Genomic DNA, 23,620 nt, shown 5'->3' with positions numbered 1-23,620 from the left:
GAAGTTTGAATAGCAATGGTCAAGGATTTTGGCAGCACGAGTACAACAGTCGATATGTTGATAGAACTTTGGCAGCCTAGTCCTCAAATTTGCTTTGTTAAAATTCCCGGCTACAATAAATGCAGCCTCAGGATATGTGGTTTCCAGTTTGCATAAAGTCCAGTGAAGTTCTTTGAGGGCCGTCGTGGTATCGGCTTGAGGGGGGATATACACGGCCGTGACTATAACCGAAGAAAATTATATTGGGAGATAATACGGTCGGCATTTGATAGTGAGATATTCTAGGTCGGGTGAACAGAAGGACTCGAGTTCCTGTATGTTACTACAATTACACCATGAGTCGTTAATCATGAAACACACACCTCTGCCCTTCTGCTTCCCGGAGAGATATTTATTCCTGTCTGTGCGATGAACTGAGAACCCATCTGGCTGGACCGATTTTGACAGAATATCCCAAGAGAGCCATGTTTCCGTGAAACAGAGTATGTTACAGGCCTTGATGTCTCTCTGGAAAGAAATCATTGCCCGTAGTTCATCGACTTTATTAACCAAAGATTGAACATTAGCAAGTAGGATACTTGGAAGCGTTGGGTGGTGTGCGCGCCTCCTAAGTCGAACCAGCAGGCCACTCCGAGTGCCTCTCCTCCGCTGGCAATGTTTTGGGTCGGCCGCTGGAATCAGTTCAGTTGCCCTGGGGAGAGCAAACAAAGGATCTGCTTCGGGAAAGTCATATTTCTGGTCGTAATGCTGGTGAGTTACCGCCGCTCTGATATCCAATAGTTTTTCCCAGCTGTATGTAATGATGCAAAACACTTTCTGAGCTAATAATGTAAAAAAAATACTTAAAAAAACAAAATACTGCAAAGTTTCCTAAGAGCTAGTTGCGAGGCCGCCATCTTCGTCAGTGCCAGGAGTAGACGAATCATGCAGTTAGACCGGCGGGCCCCGGTGGCAATAAATTAATAAAACCAAAAGCTTACCTTGACTTGGAAGAGTTCCAGTGTTCTGTTGGATAATCATAGCCAGCTAGCTAACGTAGCATCCCTCTGTTTGAGCCTGGTGTTTGAGTAACTAAACTAGCCAGCTGCATTTGCTAGCTAAGCAAGTGAAACTGAAAAAAAATTACTGTCTCTTGCTGCTTCATTTTTGAAGAAATTAATTTGTTGAAAAGCTTATGCTTTCAGTACTAGATGCATTCTCTGATCCTTTGATTGGGTGGACAACATGTCAGTTCATGCTGCAAGAGCACTGATAGGTTGGAGGACGTCCTCCGGAAGTTGTCATAATTACTTTGTATGTCTATGGAAGGGGGTGAGAACCAAGAGCCTCCTAGGTTTTGTATTGAAGTCAATGTACCAAGAGGAGGACGGAAGCTAGCTGTTCTCCGGCTACACCTTGGTGCTACCCTACAGAGTGATGTTGCGGCTACTGTAACCATTACAAAAGAGTGTGTTTTAATCAATTATTTGGTGATGTGAATATATTTAGTATAGTTTTATCTAAAAAGGATAACTTTTTCAATGTTTTATCATTTTTATTTGTATGAAATTCACTGAGAATGGTCCTCTCCTTCCTCCTCTGATAGTGAAGTCCAGCCAACCTTTTGATACAGGATGCAGTTATGAGTATCAAAACTGTCACCTGTAACAAAATGAAGGGCACTATGGTAGATGGCATCCAAAGGTTTAAGAGTAGTAGCAGCTGCACTTTGATAAATAACATCACCATAATCAAGAACAGATTAAAAGGTTGACTGAATAATCTGCTTCCTACTGCTTACAGAAAGGCAGGGGATGGGAGGAGACAGGTTAAAGAGTAATTTTTAAGCCTTGAAACAATTGAGATGTGAATGGACAAGACAAAATATTTAAGGTAGCCCTGCAGTTAAGAGCATTGTGCCAGTAACCGAAGGTCGCTGGTTCGAATCCCTGAGCTAGGTGAAAAATGTCTGTGCCCTTGTGCAAGGCACTTATTGCTCCTGTAAGTCGCTCTGGATAAGAGCGTCTGCTAAATTACAAAAATTTAAGCGTTTGAACGGGGTTTGGTAGTAGGTGCCAGACGCAATTTGTGTCAAGAACTGCAAAGCTGCTGGGTTTTTCACGCTCAACAGTTTCCTGTGTGTATCAAGAATGGTTCACATTTTCTTACGTTACAGCCTTATTCTAAAATTGATTAAATAGTTTTTTCCCCCCTCATCAATCTACACACAATACCCCATAATGACAAAGCAAAAACAGGTTTTTAGAAATTTTTACAAATGTATTAACAATACAATTATTTATTGTTGCTATGCAATCAAAGAATGGTTGCAATGAAGGTTGGCTAACATTCTTGTCGCTAGCTATCCGTCGACAGCAAACAATCATGTAAAACTCTGCAGCTGAAATGACGACAAACTATCTGCATTTGTTTGTTTTACATTATTTACATTAGTATTCAGACCATTTGCTATGAGACTCGAAATTGAGCTCAGGTGCATCCTGTTTCCATTGATCATCCATGAGATGTTTCTACAACTTGATTGGTGTCCCCCTGTGGTAAATTAAATTGATTGGACATTATTTGAAAAGGCACACACCAATCTATATAAGGTCCCACAGTTGACAGTGCATGTCAGATTAAAAACCAAGCCATGAGGTCGAAGGAATTGTCTGTAGAGCTCCAAGACAGGATTGTGTCGAGGCACAGATCTGGGGAAGGGTACCTCTCGGTGTGTGTTTGGTGTCCTGGTGGTTGGGATTTAAAGAACAGAAAGAAAAAATAAAAATACAACAAAAACATCACTTGCATGTTTTTGTTTTCATCCTCAGTGTAAAACAATTACAATAAATATGTATTAACCAATGTCTAATGTTCAGTTCTTTCTCTAGAATGTATGACTCTTTCTCTGTGATTTGTCTTTCTCAGGCCACATTAAATGATCGCTCCTCCATCCAAAAGCCTCATCTCTTCTTCCTCCCAGATGTCCCCAGCATTCCTTTTTTCCCACGTGACGCCCATCGACATGACATTGAGGTCTTGGAGGCCAACTATCCTATAATCCTTGCAGAGTTCCAGGCGGTCTACCAGAGAGGCATGGATCCAAAGATGGGCTGGACCGGCCTGGGACCTAAGGTACACAAGCCTACAACTCCCAATGAGCATGTACCTGTTCAACACCTTTTAATTGTTCCTTCCTCATTTTCTTGATTTAGGTCACTGACCTAACCTGATCGGACAATTAAGTGAAAGCAAAGGTTCTCTTACATAGCTTTCACAGATCCAGTCATGTCACATCAGTGAGTGTTTCCAAAACAGAGGGAGAAGGAATATGTTTAATGTCTCCATATCCTCTGAGCCTGCACTACTAGTCCCACACTACACACACACACATTTTAAATTCAGTGGAAGTCATTCACTTCAAATGGAGGCAGTCTGCACTGTTGCAGTCAAGCTGCCACTAAGCTTTGGTGCTGCAAGTTTGCACTTCTAACTCTTGCTATGCCACAATCCTAAAGAAAACTAAAGACTACAGGGACTTCAAGAGTTAACCAACGCTGTGAACATGTTTGGTGCCTCATGTTTTTATACCTTAAATGTGAGGTACGCTGGAAACTTGTGGAGCAGAGCTTTGTAATGAAATGATCTACGGGACTTTAGTGAGGTCCAGCCAACCTTCTGATACAGGATGCAGTGATTTAGTATTAAACCTGTCAGCTGTGATAAAGTAAAGAGAGCTGTGGCAAACTGCACCAAGGGTTTTAGAGTAGTGGCTGCATTCTGATAGAGGGTGTCACCATAGTTGAGAACTGGCAGGAAGGTTGACTGTACAACCTGTTTCCTGCTGTTTAAGGAGAGGCATAGTCTGTTAAATTTAAAAAAGCCCACTTTAAATATCAGCATCTTAACTATCTCATCCGTATGTTTTTTTAAAAATGTTTGTCTATCCAAACGCCCAGATATTTATAGGTGCAAACTCAATCGTTGAGAGAACATCCAATTAATAAATGTTTAAGCCATCTGAGACATTTTTGCATGAATTAGAAAACAACATATTTAGTTTTGCCTGCATTAAGTACAAGTTTTAAGTCAACAAGGGCTTTCTGTGTGGCAAAAAGGCAGTTTGCAGCTCTAACATACACTACCGTTCAAAAGTTTGGGGTCACTTAGAAATGTCCTTGTTTTCGAAAGAAAAGCAATTTTGTTGTCCATTAAAATAACATCAAATTGATCAGAAATACAGTGTAGACATTGTTAATTTTGTAAATGGCTATTGTAGCTGGAAACGGCAGATTTTAATGGAATATCTACATAGGCGTACAGAGGCCCATTATCAACAACCATCAGTCCTGTGTTCCAATGGCACGTTGTGTTTGCTAATCCAAGTTTATCATTTTAAAAGGCTAATTGATCATTAGAAAACCATTTTCCAATTATGTTAGCACAGCTGAAAACTGTTGTGTTGATTAAAGAAGCAATACAACTGGCCTTCTTGAGACTAGTTGAGTATCTGGAGCATCAGCAATTGTGGGTTCGATTACAGGCTCAAAATGTCCAGAAACAAATAACTTTCTTCTGAAACTCTTGTACAATGCTGTGTACTACTCCCTTCACAGAACAGCGCAAACTGTCTCTAACCAGAATAGAAAGAGGATTGGGAGGCCCCGGTGCACAACTGAGCAAGAGGACAAATACATTAGTGTGTCTAGTTTGAGAAACAGACGCCTCACAGGTCCTCAACTGGCAGCTTCATTAAATAGTACCCCCAAAACACCAGTCTCAACGTCAACAGTGAAGAGGTGACTCCGGGATTCTGACCTTCTAGGCAGAGTTGCAAAGAAAAAGCCATATCTCAGACTGCCCATCTTAATCTTTTCTTTGTATTGGCCAGTCTGAGATATGGCTTTTTCTTGTGCACCGGGGCCTCCCAATCCTCTTTCTATTCTGGTTAGAGCCAGTTTGCGCTGTTCTGTGAAGGGAGTAGTACACAGCATTGTACAAGATCTTCAGTTTCTTGGCAATTTCTCGCATGGAATAGCCTTCATTTCTCAGAACAAGAATAGACTGACGAGTTTCAGAAGAAAAGTATTTGTTTATGGCCATTTTGAGCCTGTAATTGAACCCACAATTGCTGATGCTCCAGATACTCAACTAATCTCAAGAAGACATTTCTAAGTGACCCCAAACTTTTGAACGGTAGTGTAGCTTGGTCAACAGTTGAGGCAATGGCATACGTAACCGTATCATCTGAATACAGATGAATGTAACAGGTTTTAACAGATATATCAATATTATTTAAAGAACAGGTCCCAGTATTGACCCTTGCAGTACACCTTTCATAATATCAAGGAAACTAGACTTGACACCATCAGGAAATACAAATTGTGTTCTGTCTGTCAAGTAATTCTTAAACCACTTGCAAGAAGCCTGATCTAGGCCCAATTCAGACAACCTATGAATGAGTAGGTAATGGTCGACAGTGTCTAAGGCCTTGGACAGGTCTATAAATGAGGCAACACAATGTTTTTTATGATCTAAGCAATTTAACATACAGTGGCTTGCGCAAGTATTCACCCCCCTTGGCATTTTTCTTATTTTGTTGCCTTACAACCTGGAATTTAAAATGATTCTTGGGGGGTTTGTATCATTTGATTTACACAATATGCCTACCACTTTGAAGATGCAAAATACTTTTTTTTGTAAAACAAACAAGAAACAAGACTAAAAAACAGAACTTGAGCGTGCATAACTATTCACCCCCCCAAAGTCAATACTTTGTAGAGCCACCTTTTGCAGCAATTACAGCTGCAAGCCTCTTGGGGTATGTCTCTATAAGCTTGGCACATCTAGCCACTGGGATATTTGCCCATTCTTCGAGGCAAAACTGCTCCAGCTCCTTCAAGTTGGATGGGTTCCGCTGGTGTACAGCAATCTTTAAGTCATACCACATATTCTCAATTGGATTGAGGTCTGGGCTTTGACTAGGCCATTCCAAGACATTAAAATGTTTCCCCTTAAACCACTCGAGTGTTGCTTTAGCAGTATGCTTAGTCCCCTGTAGCTCAGTTGGTAGAGCATGGTGCTTGCAACGCCAGGGTTGTGGGTTCGTTTCCCACGGGGGGCCAGTATGAAAAAATGTATGCACTCACTAACTGTAAGTCGCTCTGGATAAGAGTGTCTGCTAAATGACTAAAATGTAAATGTAAAATGTAATTGTCCTGCTGATAGGTGAACCTCTGTCCCAGTCTCAAATCTCTTGAAGACTGAAACAGGTTTCCTTCAAGAATTTCCCTGTTTTTAGCGCCATCCATCATTCCTTCAATTTTGACCAGTTTCCCAGTCCCTGCCGATGAAAAACATCCCCACAGTATGATGCTGCCACCACCATGCTTCACTGTGGGGATGGTGTTCTCGGGGTGATGAGAGGTGTTGGGTTTGCGCCAGACATAACATTTTCCATGATGGCCAAAAAGCTAAATTTTAGTCTCATCTGATCAGAGTACCTTCTTCCATATGTTTGGGGAGTCTCCCACATGGCTTTTGGCGAATACCAAATGTGTTTGCTTATTTTTTTCTTTAAGCAATGGCTTTTTTTGTGCCACTCTTCCGTAAAGCCCAGCTCTGTGGAGTGTATGGCTTAAAGTATTCCTATGGACAGATACTCTAATCTCCGCTGTGGAGCTTTGCAGCTCCTTCAAGGTTATCTTTGGTCTCTTTGTTGCCTCTCCGATTAATGCCCTCCTTGCCTGGTCTGTGGGTTTTGGTGGGCGGCAACCTCTTGGCAGATTTGTTTTGGTGCCATATTCTTTCCATTTTTTAATAATGTATTTAAATGGTGCTCCGTGGGATGTTCAAAGTTTCGGATATTTTTTTTATAACCCAACCCTGATCTGTACTTCTCCACAACTTTGTCCCTGACCTGTTTGGAGAGCTCCTTGGTCTTCATGGTGTCGCTTGCTTGGTGGTGTCCCTTGCTTTTTTGAAACAAGTTATTTTTTTCATTTCACTTCACCAATTTGGACTATTTTGTGTATGTCCATTACATGAAATCCAATTAAAAATCCATTTAAATTACAGGTTGTAATGCAACAAAATAGGAAAAACGCCAAGGGGGATAAATACTTTTGCAAGGCACTGTATAATCTAAGACAAGCATAGCAGCTGAAATGATGCTATGTCCAGGTCTAAAACCTGATTGGTGCACATTAAGAATATAATGAGAAGTTAAAAGTTCTTAGGTGAGGCAAGATAACTACCATCCGATTTCCAAGCTATCTAAGTCAAAAGGGGCTCTGTGTAGGGGGAGGACATGTGCCGCTTTCCATATCTTAGGGATGATACCAGAAATAATTGTCAAGTTAAAAATATAGGTTCATGTTTCTGAAATAAGTGGGGCAGAGAGCTGTAGTAAGAAGGGCTCAAGCGAATTAGCCCCTGTGGATTCTTTTACATGGATTTTTAACAGGGCATTTAGTACATCAGAGACAAAATATGGTTGAAAATAAAGAATGTGTGACTAGGAGTGGATCATTCTCTGCAAGTTGTTTTTTAAAATGATTTTAATAAAGGACTCCCTCTAGTGGAAATAAAGGAATTTTCAGAAACTATTCTTTCAAATAGGTGGCCAGCTGAGGCAAAATGGTTATTAAAAGCATCACAATTTTTCATTTGATCTATTATAGGACCAGAGACTGTCATAACCTGTTGGGGCAATAAGGGGGTGGAATTTTGCTTCAAGGACTTTCCAGAAGTTAGCTGGATTTCCACCACTCTCAGAAAATTCAAGAAGTATGTTGATTTTGCCTTTCTAACCAGAGTTAGACATCTAATTCTCAAATGTCTGAAGGACTGCCAATCAGATGCATAATCAGTCAACCTAGCCTTAGCCCAGGCTAAGTTTCTTTATTGTACTTTTTCAGACAATTCATGGGTGAACCATGGGTTAGATCTGTCTTTTACCCTTAGTATTTTAAATGGAGCATGCTTATCTGCAACAGAGTTGAACAGAGAGGTAAAACAATTAAGGGACAGAGCCGAGTCAGAGATGGATGACACATCCCCCCAGTCACACAACCCCAGGTCAGACAAGAAATGTTACTCATGGCCGTGATTTAGGTAGTTAAGCATCTTTTATGCAAGCAATGGGACAATGGTCACTGAGCTCATAGCAAATATTCAATTGGCTATATACTTATGAGGGGCATTTGTCAGAATATCTAAAAGAGTAGATTTATCAGGGTGTTTAAAGTTGGGGCAGGTTGGTTTAGTTATCAGCGGAGTTAAGTTTAGCTCAGTACAAATATATTTCAGCCTATATGACACTGGCATCAACCAATCCAGGTTAAGATCACCCATTATTAATAATTCAGATTTAGCATACATAGATAGCAAGTCAGACAATTAGCTAAGAACACATGGGGGAGCCGAGGGAGGGCGATAAATTCCCACTAGCGTTAGCTGGGGATTACTACCAAAGCCCACATTAAGGACTAGACATTCAAACTGCTTAGGGACAGAGATGGAAATAGACCCATAATATTTAAGTTGTTCTTTATGAATATGTCATTTTGTATACATCTGGCCCTTCATTGGACACTGTGTTAACAAACCTCCAAACGAGCTTCAATGCCATACAACACTCCTTCCGTGGCCTCCAACTGCTCTTAAACACTAGTAAAACTAAATGCATGCTCTTCAATCGAACGCTGCTGGCACCCGCCCACCCGACTAGAATCACTACTCTCGACGGGTCTGACCTAGAGTATGTGGACAACTACAAATACCTAGGTGTCTGGTTAGACTGTAAACTCTCCTTCCAGACTCACATTAAGCATCTCCAATCCAAAGTTAAATCAAGAATTGGCTTCCTATTTCACAACAAAGCCTCCTTCACTCATGCTGCCAAACATGCCCTCGTAAAACTGACTATCCTACCGATCCTTGACTTCGGCGATGTCATTTACAAAATAGCCTCCAACACTCTACTCAGCAAATTGGATGTAGTCTATCACAGTGCCATCCGTTTTGTCACCAAAGCCCCATATACTACCCACCACTGTGACCTGTACGCTCTTGTTGGCTGGTCCTCACTACATATTCGTCGCCAAACCCACTGGCTCCAGGCCATCTATAAATCACTGCTAGGCAAATCCCCGCCTTATCTTAGCTCATTGGTCACCATAGCAACACCCACCCGTAGTATGCGCTCCAGCAGGTATATCTCACTGGTCATCCCCAAAGCCAACACCTCCTTTGGCCGCCATTCCTTCCAGTTATCTGCTGCCAATGACTGGAACAAACTGCAAAAATCTCTGAAGCTGGAGACACTTATCTCCCTCACTAACTTTAAGCATCAGTTGTCAGATCACCTTACTGATCACTGCACCTGTACACAGCCCTTCTGAAATTAGCCCACTCAACTACCTCATCTCCATATTGTTATTTATTTTGCTCATTTGCACCCCAGTATCTCTATTTGCACATCATCTCTTGCACATCTATCATTCCAGTGTTAATACTAATTGTAATTATTTTGCACTATGGCCTATTTATTGCCTTACCTCCATAACTTGCTACATTTGCACACATTGTATATATATTTTCTGTGGTATTTTGGACTTTATGTTTTGTTTTACCCCATATGTAACTCTGTGTTGTTGTTTTTATCGCACTGCTTTGCTTTTTCTTGGCCAGGTCGCAGTTGTAAATGAGAACATGTTCTCATCTGGCTTACCTGGTTAAATAAAGGTGAAATAAATACATAAAATATGAAATAACACATATGGAATCATGTAGTAACCAAAAAGGTTTTCTACTAATTCTTCAAATAGCCACCCTTTGCCTTGATGACAGCTTTGTACTCTCTTGGCATTCTCTCAACCAGCTTCATCTGGAATGCTTTTCCAACAGTCTTGAAGGAGTTCCCACATATGCTGAGTAATTGTTGGCTGCTTTTCCTTCACTCTGCCGTCTGACTCATCCCAAGCCATCTCAATTGGGTTGAGGTTGGGGTATTGTGGAGGCCAGGTCATCTCATGCAGCACTCCATCACTCTCCTTCTTGGTAAAATAGCCCTTACACAGCCTGGAGGTGTGTTGGGTCATTGTCCTGTTGAAAAACAAATGATAGTCCCACTGCGTATTGCTGCAGAATGCTGTGGTAGCCATGCTGGTTAAGTGTGCCTTGTATTCACAGACAGTGTCACCTGCAAAGCACCCCCACACCATTACACCTCCTGCTCCATGCTTTACGGTGGGAACTACACATGCTGAGATCATCCGTTCACCCACACTGTGTCTCACAAAGACACGGCGGTTGGAACCAAAAAGGACACATTTCTTGGCCCAAGCAGGTCTCTTCTTCTTATTGGTGTCCTTTAGGAGTGGTTTCTTTGCAGCAATTCTACCATGAAGGCCTGATTCACACAGTCCCCTCTGAACAGTTGATGTTGAGATGTGTCTGTTACTTGAACTCAGTGAAGCATTTATTTGGGCTGCAATTTCTGATGCTAGTAACTCTAATGAACGTATCCTCTGCAGCAGAGGTAACTCTGGGTCTTCCATTCCTGTGGCGGTCCTCATGAGAGCTAGTTTCATCATAGCGCTTGATGGTTTTTGCGACTGCACTTGAAGAAACTTTCAAAGTTCTTAATTTTCCGTATTGACTGACCTTCATGTCTTAAAGTAATGATGGACTGTTGTTTCTCTTTGCTTATTTGAGCTGTTCTTGCCATAATATGGACTGATTGGCTCAAACGCATTAAGAAGGAACAAAATTCCACGAATTAACTTTTAAGAAGGCACACCTGTTAATTGAAATGCATTCCAGGTGACTAACTCATGAAGCTGGTTGAAAGAATGCCAAGAGTGTGCAAAGCTCTCATCAAGGCAAAGGGTGGCTATTTTAAGATAGAAAATACAGTTGAAGTCGGAAGTTTACATACACTTAGGTTGGAGTCATTAAAACTTGTTTTTCAACAACTCCACAAATGTCTTGTTAACAAACTATAGTTTTGGCAAGTCCATTAGGACATCTACTTTGTGCATGACACAAGTAATCTTTCCAACAATTGTTTACAGACAGATTATTTCACTTATAATTCACTGTATCACAATTCCAGTGGGTCAGAAGTTTACATACACTAAGTTGACTGTGCCTTTAAACAGCTTGGAAAATTTCAGAACATGATGTCATGGCTTTAGAAGCTTCTGTTAGGCTAATTGACATCATTTGAGTCAATTGGAGGTGTACCTGTGGATGTATTTCAAGGCTTACCTTCAAACTCAGTGCCTCTTTGCTTGACATCATGGGAAAATCAAAATAAAATCAGCCAAGACCTCAGAAAAGAACATTGTAGACCTCCACAAGTCTGGTTCATCCTTGGGAGCAATTTCCAAACGCCTGAAGGTACCACGTTCATCTGTACAAGATCACCAATCAGGATATTACTTTATTCAGAACTTAGCAACAAGGCTTGATTGTTGGCTGAGAGCCCCGACACAAAGAATACAAATATATTTTATAGCAAAAGATACACCCTCTTAGTCTATATTATATGACAAATAACAGATGTATTGAATGGGTCACAAGGTGAGACTTGATATATGAGAAAGGAGTATCTCCTAGCCAGATAGCATTTGCCGTGAAGACTGTTCTTATTGTACAGAAACCAGAGTTTGGCCCCCAAAACAAGCTTCCTCTCATCATTATCCATACCTGAGCCATCTCTCCCTGGTACCTCATTACACAAACACCAACTCATTCTATGGAATGCATGCTGTAGGTTTTATCACCAAAGGCATCATAAATATACTGTCAATGTTAACCCAGACACATGAGAGTTTCTAAGAACCCTATTCTATTGCAGAAAACAACCATTTGATGCATTAACAGTATTATAGCATAATCTTGTAATATTTGCTCTCACAATGAGTAGGTGTGTCCAAACTTTTAAACTGGTAGTGAATAAACATTAGAACCCGTCAGAGTTCGGCACAGTTATTTAACCAAGACCAAGTGATTATCAGAATGTTTGCGTTGGTTTGGGAAGCCAGGATTACTAAAAAATCATTTTAGAAATCAAACTTCTGGTATTTACATGAATCAGTCCAAGGCTACAGCTGCAGGATTTCAGATCAGATGGTCAGTCTCTAGCGCAAACATGCTATGTTCAGTAGGTAACCCCTTGTTTAAAAATACTGTAGGTCTGGCTTGAAATGGTATAAGATATAAGATTTAAAACAATAATCAATGAGGGTTACCTGTTGAGGGCCAGGACTGAAATTCCATCACTTGTTTAGTATATTTGCAATATTAGAACTCAGCATTCTAGCTCCTCTTCTATTCAGGTGTAAGCCATCCCTTTTTGAGAACTGAGGTTGCTCACAAAATAAATCAGTTGTCGATAAAATCCAACACTTTTTAGAGTCAGAGTTTCGATTTCATCCACGAGTCCAGTGCAAATAGCAGAGAGAAACGATCAACTCCATGACCGTATGTTGGGATAGGGCCGGTAAGGACAATCTGCTTGCCATTAGCTTGTCCCTCAGGTATTCGAAAGTTCTAGCTCAACTCCTCTGATTGCCACAATTTACCCCAAGGCAAACATTTTGACTATATTAGCCCACACAGCTACAATGATGCACTTTCATGCTAGGTTTAGGACCTCATATTGAAACTTATAGAGACCCCAACGGATGTATAGAACATTATTAAAATGAACAACTTTGGTTTAGAGACAAGCATCATGAAACCTCTAACAATAAATTAATTTTACTTGGTGAAAATGTTTTTGGGACCTAACTTGCTTACCACTTTTTCCATGTGGTTTCTTCTTTCATAGACTCAATGAAATGATGACCTCTTCCTAAATATTTGGTCAAATGATTCATTTTGTGTATGGTTTCCTAGAAACTTACCCCTTTGGCCCAATTTACCCCACTCTCCCCTAGGCTCTATCGATGATATAAATAATGACACTCAAATTTAATTATTAAACTAAATACCAGCCTACAAAAGCCACATGGCTACGTTCTCCTTATTTGTTTAGTGGAAAAGCATTGAGGCAACATTATCAGAACTATAAAATTGTCATACATAAACAAATATGTGCTAATGTGCATGCAGTGCAGCAGTTCAAAACACATACAATACAAACACGTGTGGGTACATGGGTTTGAAATAGCTGTGTTTGTATGTTGCAGTGGTGTGTGTAACATTTATTTAACACAGTTGTGCCTGTGTGTGTGACAAGGCAGGTCTATGTGTAACAGGTCTATGTGTCTCTCCCAGGGCCAAGCCGTGTTCCCCTTGTACAACGCAGGCGTGTGTGTAGCAGGGAACTGCCGCTCCTGTCCCTGCACCTACCGCACTCTTCTCACCTTGCGCACCTTCATAAGTAGCAACTCCCTGGGGGGCGCCGGGTTCTGGCTGCTAGTGTCAGACATGTTCCAGCCCACATATCATTAGGTCTCAGTATGGTTCTTGACAATTTGGGAAAGTTTTGCTTACATGCTCTCTGTGCATGATTTTGGCCATTAAATGTGCAGTCTAATATTAACGATAATTGAAATTAATGATATACCGTTTGATAAAGAAATGCCTCATGAGCTTAGGTCAACTATCTAACTCCATCATAACCCCAAAAACGAGGTTGTTTTACTTCACTGTTTGTTAACAAAGTGTTAGTATGTAAGTCAAGTGTGCTATATACAATGCAAATCAGTGTAGTTATATAATTGCCATGAATCTATCCTTTTGACACCACCACATTTTAGGAGTGCAGATCCCACCTCAGTGTGAGCTGGTGGTGGGAGGAGAGCCTCAATGCTGGTCAGAGGGACACTGCCTCCTGGTGGATGACTCCTTCCTGCACACTGTCTCCCACAATGGTCAGTCAACTCCACTTCCCATAACAAGGCAGTCACTCTCCAAACAAACTCAAGCTGTACTCCGATTCCAGTTCCCTTTCAGTCAGTCAACTTCGGTACAACAAACTATGGGGAGTCGCACTCTCGCGACTTGGGTTGACGGATATAAAATCATGCTTGGCAAAGGCAATGAAATCCGCGCCTCGCTGGAAGCCCCGTCTTCCACAGGTGACAAGCGTGAGGCTCTGATTCATTCCTTCAATTATTCCGCTCTTAACCTCAGCGTGAACAGGAACGATTCACGCTACTAAAACAAGCAATTGCAACAAGAGACTATCTTACATAGCGCCAACTAAACTGTCCCTTAGTGGTACAGCGTGCTCACCCCTTCAACGTTGAGTGTGGATGTTTGTATGGTTCTCATAAGTTTCCTAATGATGAACAATTAGTTATTCTTCGGATTGCTTGATCTGGCTATAGCAATAAGTAAGATGGCTAACATGACCGAAGCAATGAAGGCTAAGAAGCCAGGTTCGCGACCAAGCCCCAATGAATTAAAAGATACTCACGTTTGTTGTCTTGTATGTTTCGGCTCGGTGCATGCTCAGGCTGCTGTCACTTGAATCTGTTTGTGTGCGAGACTAGTGGACGGCGGGCACTGTTCCCTACTAGTCTGTGGTGCAGGTTCTCTTGGCAATCGTGTAGCATTCTTTAGAGGGCTTGGTGTGTCTGATGGTGACTTCCTCTCCCGGGTGCCCGTACCTCGGCTGAGGGACGTGAAGATGGATTGGATCATTGGTCGCGTCGAATGTCTTCCGGCTCCTGTGCGCTCTGTGGCCGGTTATGGTCCAAAGTAGACGTTCGAAACCAATCTAGCTAACAAGCGCTGCATAGCTTGCTAGCCAGGTTAGCTAATTCGCAGATTCGGGCTAGCTATTCAGGCTTCCTAACGGTGGAATTGCTTGGGTAGCTCTCTTGTTTAGTATACGTAGCTAGCGTTAAGTCGCTTGGTTATTCGAAATATAAACGGACCATGCTGTGGCCAAAGAGGCTAGGTTGCCCTTAGTTTGAAGATCTAATCCGGAGACAGGTGTTTTATACAACAGCCTTCTGTGTGTTCTCTATTCGACTCCGTCTGCATATTTGCAATCAAACGCCAGAATTTTTATAAATCAATTTAATTTACACCATCACAATAAAGCCATTATTTATTTTAGTCAGGCCTAAAGAAACATTATGATATGAAGAAAATGTATTTCAGAAGGACAGAATATGAGTTGGCCTGCTGTAGGCCTACAGTATGTTATCTGACTATGCTGCATGCCATAGGCTGTAGGCTTGTTCATTTAGCTGACAAAATATGCTTTTAAGTCCCGTGCCATTATTTTATTTGATAGTAAGAAGAATATAATTGAACTTAGCTGAATAAAATAGAAAGGATATTTTCCCATTATGGAGCGAGTGAAGTGGTTATGTTGAGCATAAAAGCAATAATTTGAAACAGGTCCTGTATGCTAGATTTAGAGTTATTTGGCAACTTTAGTTGTGAATGATACAAACCTTAGAATTTATTTCTAAACATATATGGGCTGCATGGTGTGACTATAGGCTATTGATGATTTGAGAAAGTAGCAAAAAGCTTGCAAGCTGTTCTCTCATCAGGTGATCATATTTTCACCCATCAGACTATTCTCAATGTAATCTTGTCTTTACTAATATGTAAAATTAGTTTCGATTTAGAATAGCCCATGGGCAGGGGAAAAAATACGTAATCTGTATGCACTAGAATAGCGAAAGGAGGCCACACGCTTTCCCGCAGGTCCGTTTTGTAGGCTACTTCGGTTTTATACATTCTAAGGCATGTGCTTTAAGAAATAAATATAACAACACATATTTCACTCCATGCATCAACCACTGTTTGAGGAGCATGCTCTCGCTGCCCGACAGGTGATATTCCGCCCAAACTCTGTATGCCATGGGCTCATAAACTTTGTTCCTGCAGCTACCCAGTGCTTAATTTGGGAAACCAAGTCAAATCTGTTTGGGAACATCAATAGTAACATGTTTTCGCTGCACGCTCGAGCAAGGAATAAAGGACAGAGAAGGAGATGGAAATGGATGGGGGTGAGATTCTGTATAGCTAAAGTTAATGTGTCTCCCAATTAATTATGAAAATATTTTAAAAGATTCCTATTAATAGGCCATTCAAAATCAAATATAAATTTACTAATTGTAGGCTAACTGTAAGCCGCCCTGCACAACCAATGAACCAACAGCATCGCCTAGGGCTATACCTTCTCTCCCAGGCTCTTGGATATATATTTTGGAGCCTAGCAGAAGGAAACCAGTCCATCCAGTATGCATAATAGTACAGTCCACACTCAAAGGCTAAACCAATTATGTACCAAAGACATGTTAAATCTGTTTTGTTTTGTTTTTCTGCCATTCCTAATATGTGGTAGGCTGTGTATTGTATAATGGCACAATCATAATTTTAATTCAGGTTTTTCTTTCAGGCTTGGGCTCATAACCCTATGCATATGCATAAGCTCTAATATGGTATAGGTGTTTTGAATTAATCATCACCTTAGAAAGCGCTGCCCATTTCATTGTGCTAGGCTTTGAAAGAACATACACAACAACCATGTTTTACACAATTTCAACCTGCTGTTGAATTTCTTTCTTCAAATTGATCATCACAGTGAGGTGAGTTTTTTAGAAAGTACAATAGGCCTACTGTTTTGATAAAGTGTTTGATGTGATTTTCGATTGCATTGATGTCAGAGGGACAATAGAGCCCTGAGTACCAGGCCATTAGGACCTGATGGTAGTTAGCAAGTTGGGTACTACTAAAGCATGTCCAGAGTGCATTAACAAGATTACCGTGTCTCAACAGTCACATGGAATTGTACTACTTGTGTGGCAGTAATATGGTCACCACAACAGTCCTAGTTATGACTATAACTACTCTTCCCTGAATGAGGGAAATGAGGTACAACACCTGTTTACATTTATATTTTAGTCATTTAGCAGACGCTCTTATCCAGAGCGACTTACAGTTAGTGGGTGCATACATTATTATTATTATTATTATTAAATTTTTTTCATACTGGTCCCCCGTGGGAATCGAACCTACCAACTGAGCTACATCCATGCCGGCCATTCCCTCCCCTACCCTGGACGACGCTGGGCCAATTGTGCGCCGCCCCATGGGTCTCCCGGTCACGGCCAGCTATGACAGAGCCTGGATTCGAACCAGGATCTCTAGTGGCACAGCTAGCATAGCGATGCAGTGCCTTAGACCACTGCGCCACTCGGGAGGCAGCCAGTTCCTGTGCTCAGTGAAGAGTGGTATTAAATTGAAAGAATTAATCCATTTACATTTACGTCATTTAGCAGACGCTCTTATCCAGAGCGACTTACAAATTGGTGCATTCACCCTATAGCCAGTGGGATAACCACTTTACAATATGTTTTTTTTTTCTCTTTATTTGGGGTGGGGTAAGGGGGGGGGGTAGAATGATTACTTTATCCTATCCCAGGTATTCCTTAAAGAGGTGAGGTTTCAAGTGTCTCCGGAAGGTGGTGAGTGACTCCGCTGTCCTGGCGTCGTGAGGGAGCTTGTTCCACCATTGGGGTGCCAGAGCAGCGAACAGTTTTGACTGGGCTGAGCGGGAACTGTGCTTCCGCAGAGGTAGGGGGGTCAGCAGGCCAGAGGTGGATGAACGCAATGCCCTCATTTGGGTGTAGGGACTGATCAGAGCCTGAAGGTACGGAGGTGCCGTTCCCCTCACAGCTCCGTAGGCAAGCACCATGGTCTTGTAGCAGATGCGAGCTTCAACTGGAAGCCAGTGGAGTGTGCGGAGGAGCGGGGTGACGTGAGAGAACTTGGGAAGGTTGAACACCAGACGGGCTGCGGCATTCTGGATGAGTTATAGGGGTTTATTGGCACAGGCAGGGAGCCCAGCCAACAGCGAGTTGCAGTAATCCAGACGGGAGATGACAAGTGCCTGGATTAGGACCTGTGCCGCTTCCTGTGTAAGGCAGGGTCGTACTCTCCGAATGTTGTAGAGCATGAACCTACAGGATCGGGACATTGCCTTGATGTTAGCGGAGAATTACAGGGTGTTGTCCAGGGTCACGCCAAGGCTCTTCGCACTCTGGGAGGAGGACACACCGGAGTTGTCAACCATGATGGCGAGATCATGGAGTGGGCAGTCCTTCCCCGGGAGGAAGAGCAGCTCCGTCTTGCCGAGGTTCAGCTTGAGGTGCTTATCCGTCATACAAACTGATATGTCTGCCAGACATGCAGAGATGCGATTCGCCACCTGGTTATCAGAAGGGGGAAAGGAGTAGATTAGTTGTGTGTCGTCTGCGTAGCAATGATAGGAGAGGCCATGTGAGGATATGACAGAGCCAAGTGACTTGATGTATAGCGAGAATAGGAGAGGGCCTAGAACTGAGCCCTGGGGGACACCAGTGGTGAGAGCACGTGGTGCGGGGACAGATTCTCGCCACGCCACTTGGTAGGAGCAACCGGTCAGGTAGGACGCAATCCAAGAGTGAGCCGCGCCGGAGATGCCCAGCTCGGAGAGGGTGGAGAGGAGGATCTGATGGTTCACAGTATCAAAGGCAGCAGACAGGTCTAGAAGGACAAGAGCAGAGGAGAGAGAGTTAGCTTTAGCAGTGCGGAGAGCCTCCGTGACACAAAGAAGAGCAGTCTCAGTTGAATGACCAGTCTTGAAACCTGACTGGTTTGGATCAAGAAGGTAATTCTGAGAGAGATAGCAAGAGAGTTGGCTAAAGACGGCACGCTCAAGCGTTTTGGAGAGAAAAGAAAGAAGGGATACTGGTCTGTAGTTGTTGACATTGGAGGGATCGAGTGTTGGTTTTTTGAGAAGGGGTGCAACTCTCGCTCTCTTGAAGACGGAAGGGACATAGCCAGCGGTCAAGGATGAGTTGATGAGCGAGGTGAGGTAAGGGAGAAGGTCACCGGAGATGGTCTGGAGAAGAGAGGAGGGGATAGGGTCAAGCGGGCAGGTTGTTGGGCGGCCGGCCGTCACAAGTTGCAAGGTTTCATCTGGAGAGCAGTGTCATTTGACTTAACAAACGAGGATCGGATGTCGTCAACCTTCTTTTCAAAATGTTTGACGAAGTCATCCACAGAGAGGGAGGAGGGGGGGGAGGGAGGATTCAGCAGGGAGGAGAAGGTGGCAAAGAGCTTCCTAGGGTTAGAGGCAGATGCTTGGAATTTAGAGTGGTAGAACGTGGCTTTAGCAGCAGAAACAGATGAAGAAAATGTAGAGAGGAGGGAGTGAAAATATGACAGGTCCGCAGGGAGTCTAGTTTTCCTCCATTTCCGCTCGGCTGCCCGGAGCCCTGTTCTGTGAGCTCGCAATGAGTCATCAAGCCACGGAGCAGGAGGGGAGGACCGAGCCGGCCGGGAGGATAGGGGACATAGAGAGTCAAAGGATGCAGAAAGGGAGGAGAGGAGGGTTGAGGAGGCAGAATCAGGAGATTGGAGGGAGAAGGATTGAGCAGAAGGAAGAGATGATAGGATGGAAGAGGAGAGAGTAGCGGGAGAGAGAGAGCGAAGGTTGCGACGGCGCATTACCATCTGAGTTGGGGCAGAGTGAGTAGTGTTGGAGGAGAGCGAGAGAGAAAAGGATACAAAGTAGTGGTCGGAGACATGGAGGGGAGTTGCAGTGAGATTAGTAGAAGAACAGCATCTAGTAAAGATGAGGTCAAGCGTATTGCCTGCCTTGTGAGTAGGTGGGGGGACGGTGAAAGGGTGAGGTCAAAAGAGAAGAGAAGTGGAAAGAAGGAGGCAGAGAGAAATGAGTCAAAGGTAGACGTAGGGAGGTTGAAGTCACCCAGAACTGTGAGGGGTGAGCCATCCTCAGGAAAGGAACTTTTCCGAGCCTCATGCTTATCACCTGTGGAAGTCAGGGCTTCCAGCGAGGCGCGGATTTCATTTGCCTTGTCAGGTTTGACTTTAGATCCTTCAACCGAAGTCACGAGTGTGTGACTCCTCATAGTATGTTGTAGCTTCCCTCCTCCTGGGAACAGTAGTTATAGTCATAACGCTAGGTTCTACAGTAGCTGTGTCCGACTTCTCATACTAGATCCTAGTTAATAAACTTTTTAGATGTGTAAATTATAACATTTTGTCGCCGGTTCCAATTTATATTACTAGCAATTGGTCAATGGCTTTCGGGTTCTCAGAAATGGCCAGGCATACATTATTTCTTTTTTTAAGATATAAACTTAGGCCAGGATTCAATCAGATCAGCGGTAACCTGCGTTAGCAGTCAAGCGCATAGCTTTTCATTGCTTTTGTTTAGGCGGTGTCGGAGGTGTAACTGCGTTAGAGCTGCCAAATCCACAAGCGACTTCTATTGCAGACATTACTAAGTTACATTATTAAGTTGCACCCCAGATCAGTCTCAATTCGTCGAGGCATGGACTCTACAAGGTGTCGAAGCATTCCACAGGGATTCTGGCCCATGTTGACTCTAATGCTTGTGTCAAGTTGGCTGGATGTCCATTGGGTGGTGGACCATTCTTGATACATACAGGAAGCTTTATCTTGGCCAGGTCGCAGTTGTAAATGAGAACTTGTTCTCAACTGGCTTACCTGGTTAAATAAAGGTTAAATAAAAAAATAAAATTAAAATAAACAGTTGAACATGAAAAACACAGCAGCGTTGCAGTTCTTGACACACTTAAACCGGTGTGCCTGGCACTTACTGCCATACCCCGTTCAAAGGCTCTTAAATCTTTTGTCTTGCCCATTCACCCTCTCAATGCCACACATACACAAGCCATGTCTCAAGGCTTAAAAATCCTTCTTTAACCTGTCTCCTCCCCTTCATCTATACTGATTGAAGTGAATTTAACAGGTGACATTAATAAGGGATCATAGCTTTCACCTGGATTCACCTGGTCAGTCTGTCATGGAAAGAGCAGGTGTTCCTAATGTTTTGTCCACTGTGTACATCCCCATTATTTAGTTTAATAATTTTTAATTTGAGTGTTATTATTTCTATATAGCCAACACTTTCTCATTCTGAACTGACCATAAAACAAGACTTATCCCTTTTAGAGCACTAGATGGTAGTAAGCAGTAGTTTCGCAGACAACAGTACTGAGAATTCTGACGGTGTATGTGAGCATTGGTTACAGTCCCATCCACTCTGTTCAATTTTGGAAGCTAACTTGATAACCACAAGTGCATTATCTGTACAAAGACTGGCATTCAATCTGAGGTGGGTTAAGGAGCAGCGCACTATAACAGACTTCTAAAGGTAATTTATGTTTGAGACAACATTCTTACCATGAGTGCAATCTATGTGAATGTCGGGGAAAATGCCTTTAAAAGGCGCATTGTTGGCTGTATAGTGCGCTGCTCTATAATACGGATTTGATTGAATCTCCGCCTTAGTTTATAATGTTTCCTTGTTTTTGTTTTTCATGAAGGGGTGGCAGAGGATGGACCACGGGTGATTTTCAGTGTGGACCTCTGGCATCCAAATGTGGCTGCAGCAGAAAGACAGGCCCTGGACTACATTTTCTGCCCTGACCAATGAACTACAACTCCCACTATGCACATGTTCTAGTTCTGCTCCACCCTTCTTTGATATGAGGGAAAGGTGCCCAAACCTAGTCTTGAGGGCTGTGCTCTTCAACCTCAATGTTCATCCAGTCCGAGTATCACTGTGTTACTAGTGAATCCACTGAAACAGTTCAAATAGCCAAAGGGAGCTTCAACGTCTAGTTTTGATTTACATTTGGTTGAGTTGTCAACTAAGCTGAATTCAATGTGAAAATAAATAAATAAATCACCATGTCATTGGATTTAGGTAAAAAGTTGGGTGAAAAAAAACTACATTCCTTATGTTGCAGACTTTTTTAAATTCACGTTGATTCAACATCATGACATTGACTTTTTTGTTTTTGAAATGTTTTTGAAATTCAACCAGTTTTGCCCAGTGGTTAGAAACAGAATAAACGTACAGTCATCTAAGATCAGAACTGGTCTTTGCTGCTTTAAACTGCACACGTGCACTCACACACACTATTGGACTGCACTATGTTAATAGCAAAACACATACACACAAATTACATTGCGGGACGATCACAGCTTTTTGATAGGTGACCTCATGATGCAAACGAATCCTCCAATAAAACAAGTCAATATTTCTTATTTTGTAGAACTGTATCATCACGGTTTTTGCTCAACATACAGTATGTAGACATGCTTTTCATAAACATGTGCTAAACTGAATGTCACAAGAATTTCTATCTCTAATTAATCAAACTTATTGCTCTGAATAATTCCCAGAGGGTGTAAATTCTCTGGTTTAATCATGAATTAAACAAAGGTCCGTAACCAGCAAGAATGATCTGTATTTTTATTCATGGAGAGCTCTGGTGCCAAAAAACATACATACAGCTTTGATATCCCTTGACACACAAAGGCACTTTGCTCCGCCCACCTATAAACCGTTTCTTAGTCCCCTTCACCCTGGAATGCTTTCAACAGTTTCTAACTCCCCCCCCTCTGTTAGTGGGTTCACACTACATTATAACTCTAACACCTCCCACATTTATACTGTATTTGGGGTGAAATCCTTTAGTCATTATTCTTAAAATACAAATTAATCTATCAATCCACCCCTTTGACTAAATGTTTTACAAGTATGATTAATATCAGAGATTAGTTCTAATTATCTACTTCCAATCATAGGTCTTCTTCTTAAGATTTTCCCTATGACCTTCATACGTCAGAACCTATAAACGTTTCATCCAATTGCGGTCTTTCAGGGTCAAAGTCCTCGTTATCCCCCAAGCCTGGAGGATCGCATTTCCCACTCTCCTCGTCAGAGTCTGGAGTCGGTCCATCTCTCATAATTTGGTGAGATACTGCATTCATCAACGCCTTACTCACCAAACCTCGGACACAGGGAACAAGACAACAACCACATAATACAAGAATACCCATACAAACACTGACCCCCCCCTAAGATGGTGGCTGCTATGGTTTTCCATTTACCAAACATTTCATCAAACCACCCTATCCACGATGTACTAACTTCTGAGTTCTCAGCTCATTCTTCACTTAGTGCAGTTAATTCTGCAAGAGCTCTGGTGTCATGATCGTCAAAAGGATTGGACCAATGCGCAGCGTGGAATGCGAACATACTTTATTATTATATTCACCACACGAACAAAACAACAAAACTATACGTGAAGTCCTTGGCAACAAAACACAAACCATACACGGAACAAGATCCCACAAAACACAAGTGCCAAACGGCTGCCTAAGTATGGTTCCCAATCAGAGACAACAAGCAACAGCTGATTCACGTTGCCTCTGATTGAGAACCACCCCGGCCAACATAGAAACACATGAACTAGAAACTGAAACAATGAACACAAAACATAGACTCTACACACCCTGGCTCAACATAAAAGAGTCCCTAGAGCCAGGGCGTGACATCTGGTGACTGTCCCATCCGGTGTGGTGTTATTAGGGATAAAATGTGCAACAATGGCTTATCATTCTATAGACACCGGCCCTTTCTGCCTGATCTAGAGCCAATCTCTTTTACTAAGTCATGAGTGGGATGGCGGATAATTGCTCGGAGATCCCCTTTACTGCATCTCTAGTCTTGTTAATAAATCGTTGTTGGTTGTAATAGATATAATTTATCCAATCCACATTCTTGTTTATTGTCACCCACCAGAAAATTGTTGCGGTAAAACCCTCC

The 23,620-nt window shown here is 42.4% G+C and overlaps 1 pseudogene across 1 annotated transcript in view; it reads left to right on the top strand.

Annotated features, from left to right (window-relative positions):
• LOC311142814 (aspartate beta-hydroxylase domain-containing protein 2-like) overlaps positions 1-21,436 on the top strand; it is an 85,742-nt pseudogene extending 64,306 nt beyond the window's left edge. The window contains exons 2-5 of the transcript in view: positions 2,908-3,114; positions 13,270-13,497; positions 13,755-13,868; positions 21,327-21,436. The product of the transcript in view is annotated as an aspartate beta-hydroxylase domain-containing protein 2-like (transcript). The remainder of the gene's footprint in view (positions 1-2,907; positions 3,115-13,269; positions 13,498-13,754; positions 13,869-21,326) is intronic.
• Positions 21,437-23,620: the final 2,184 nt, after the last annotated feature.

This window comes from Coregonus lavaretus (genome assembly GCF_964263955.1).
Source record: "Coregonus lavaretus genome assembly, chromosome: 2".
Classification (NCBI taxonomy): Eukaryota; Metazoa; Chordata; class Actinopteri; order Salmoniformes; family Salmonidae; genus Coregonus; species Coregonus lavaretus.
The sequence above is the reverse complement of the archived record's forward strand: the minus strand, read 5'-3'. Positions and strand labels throughout refer to the sequence as shown.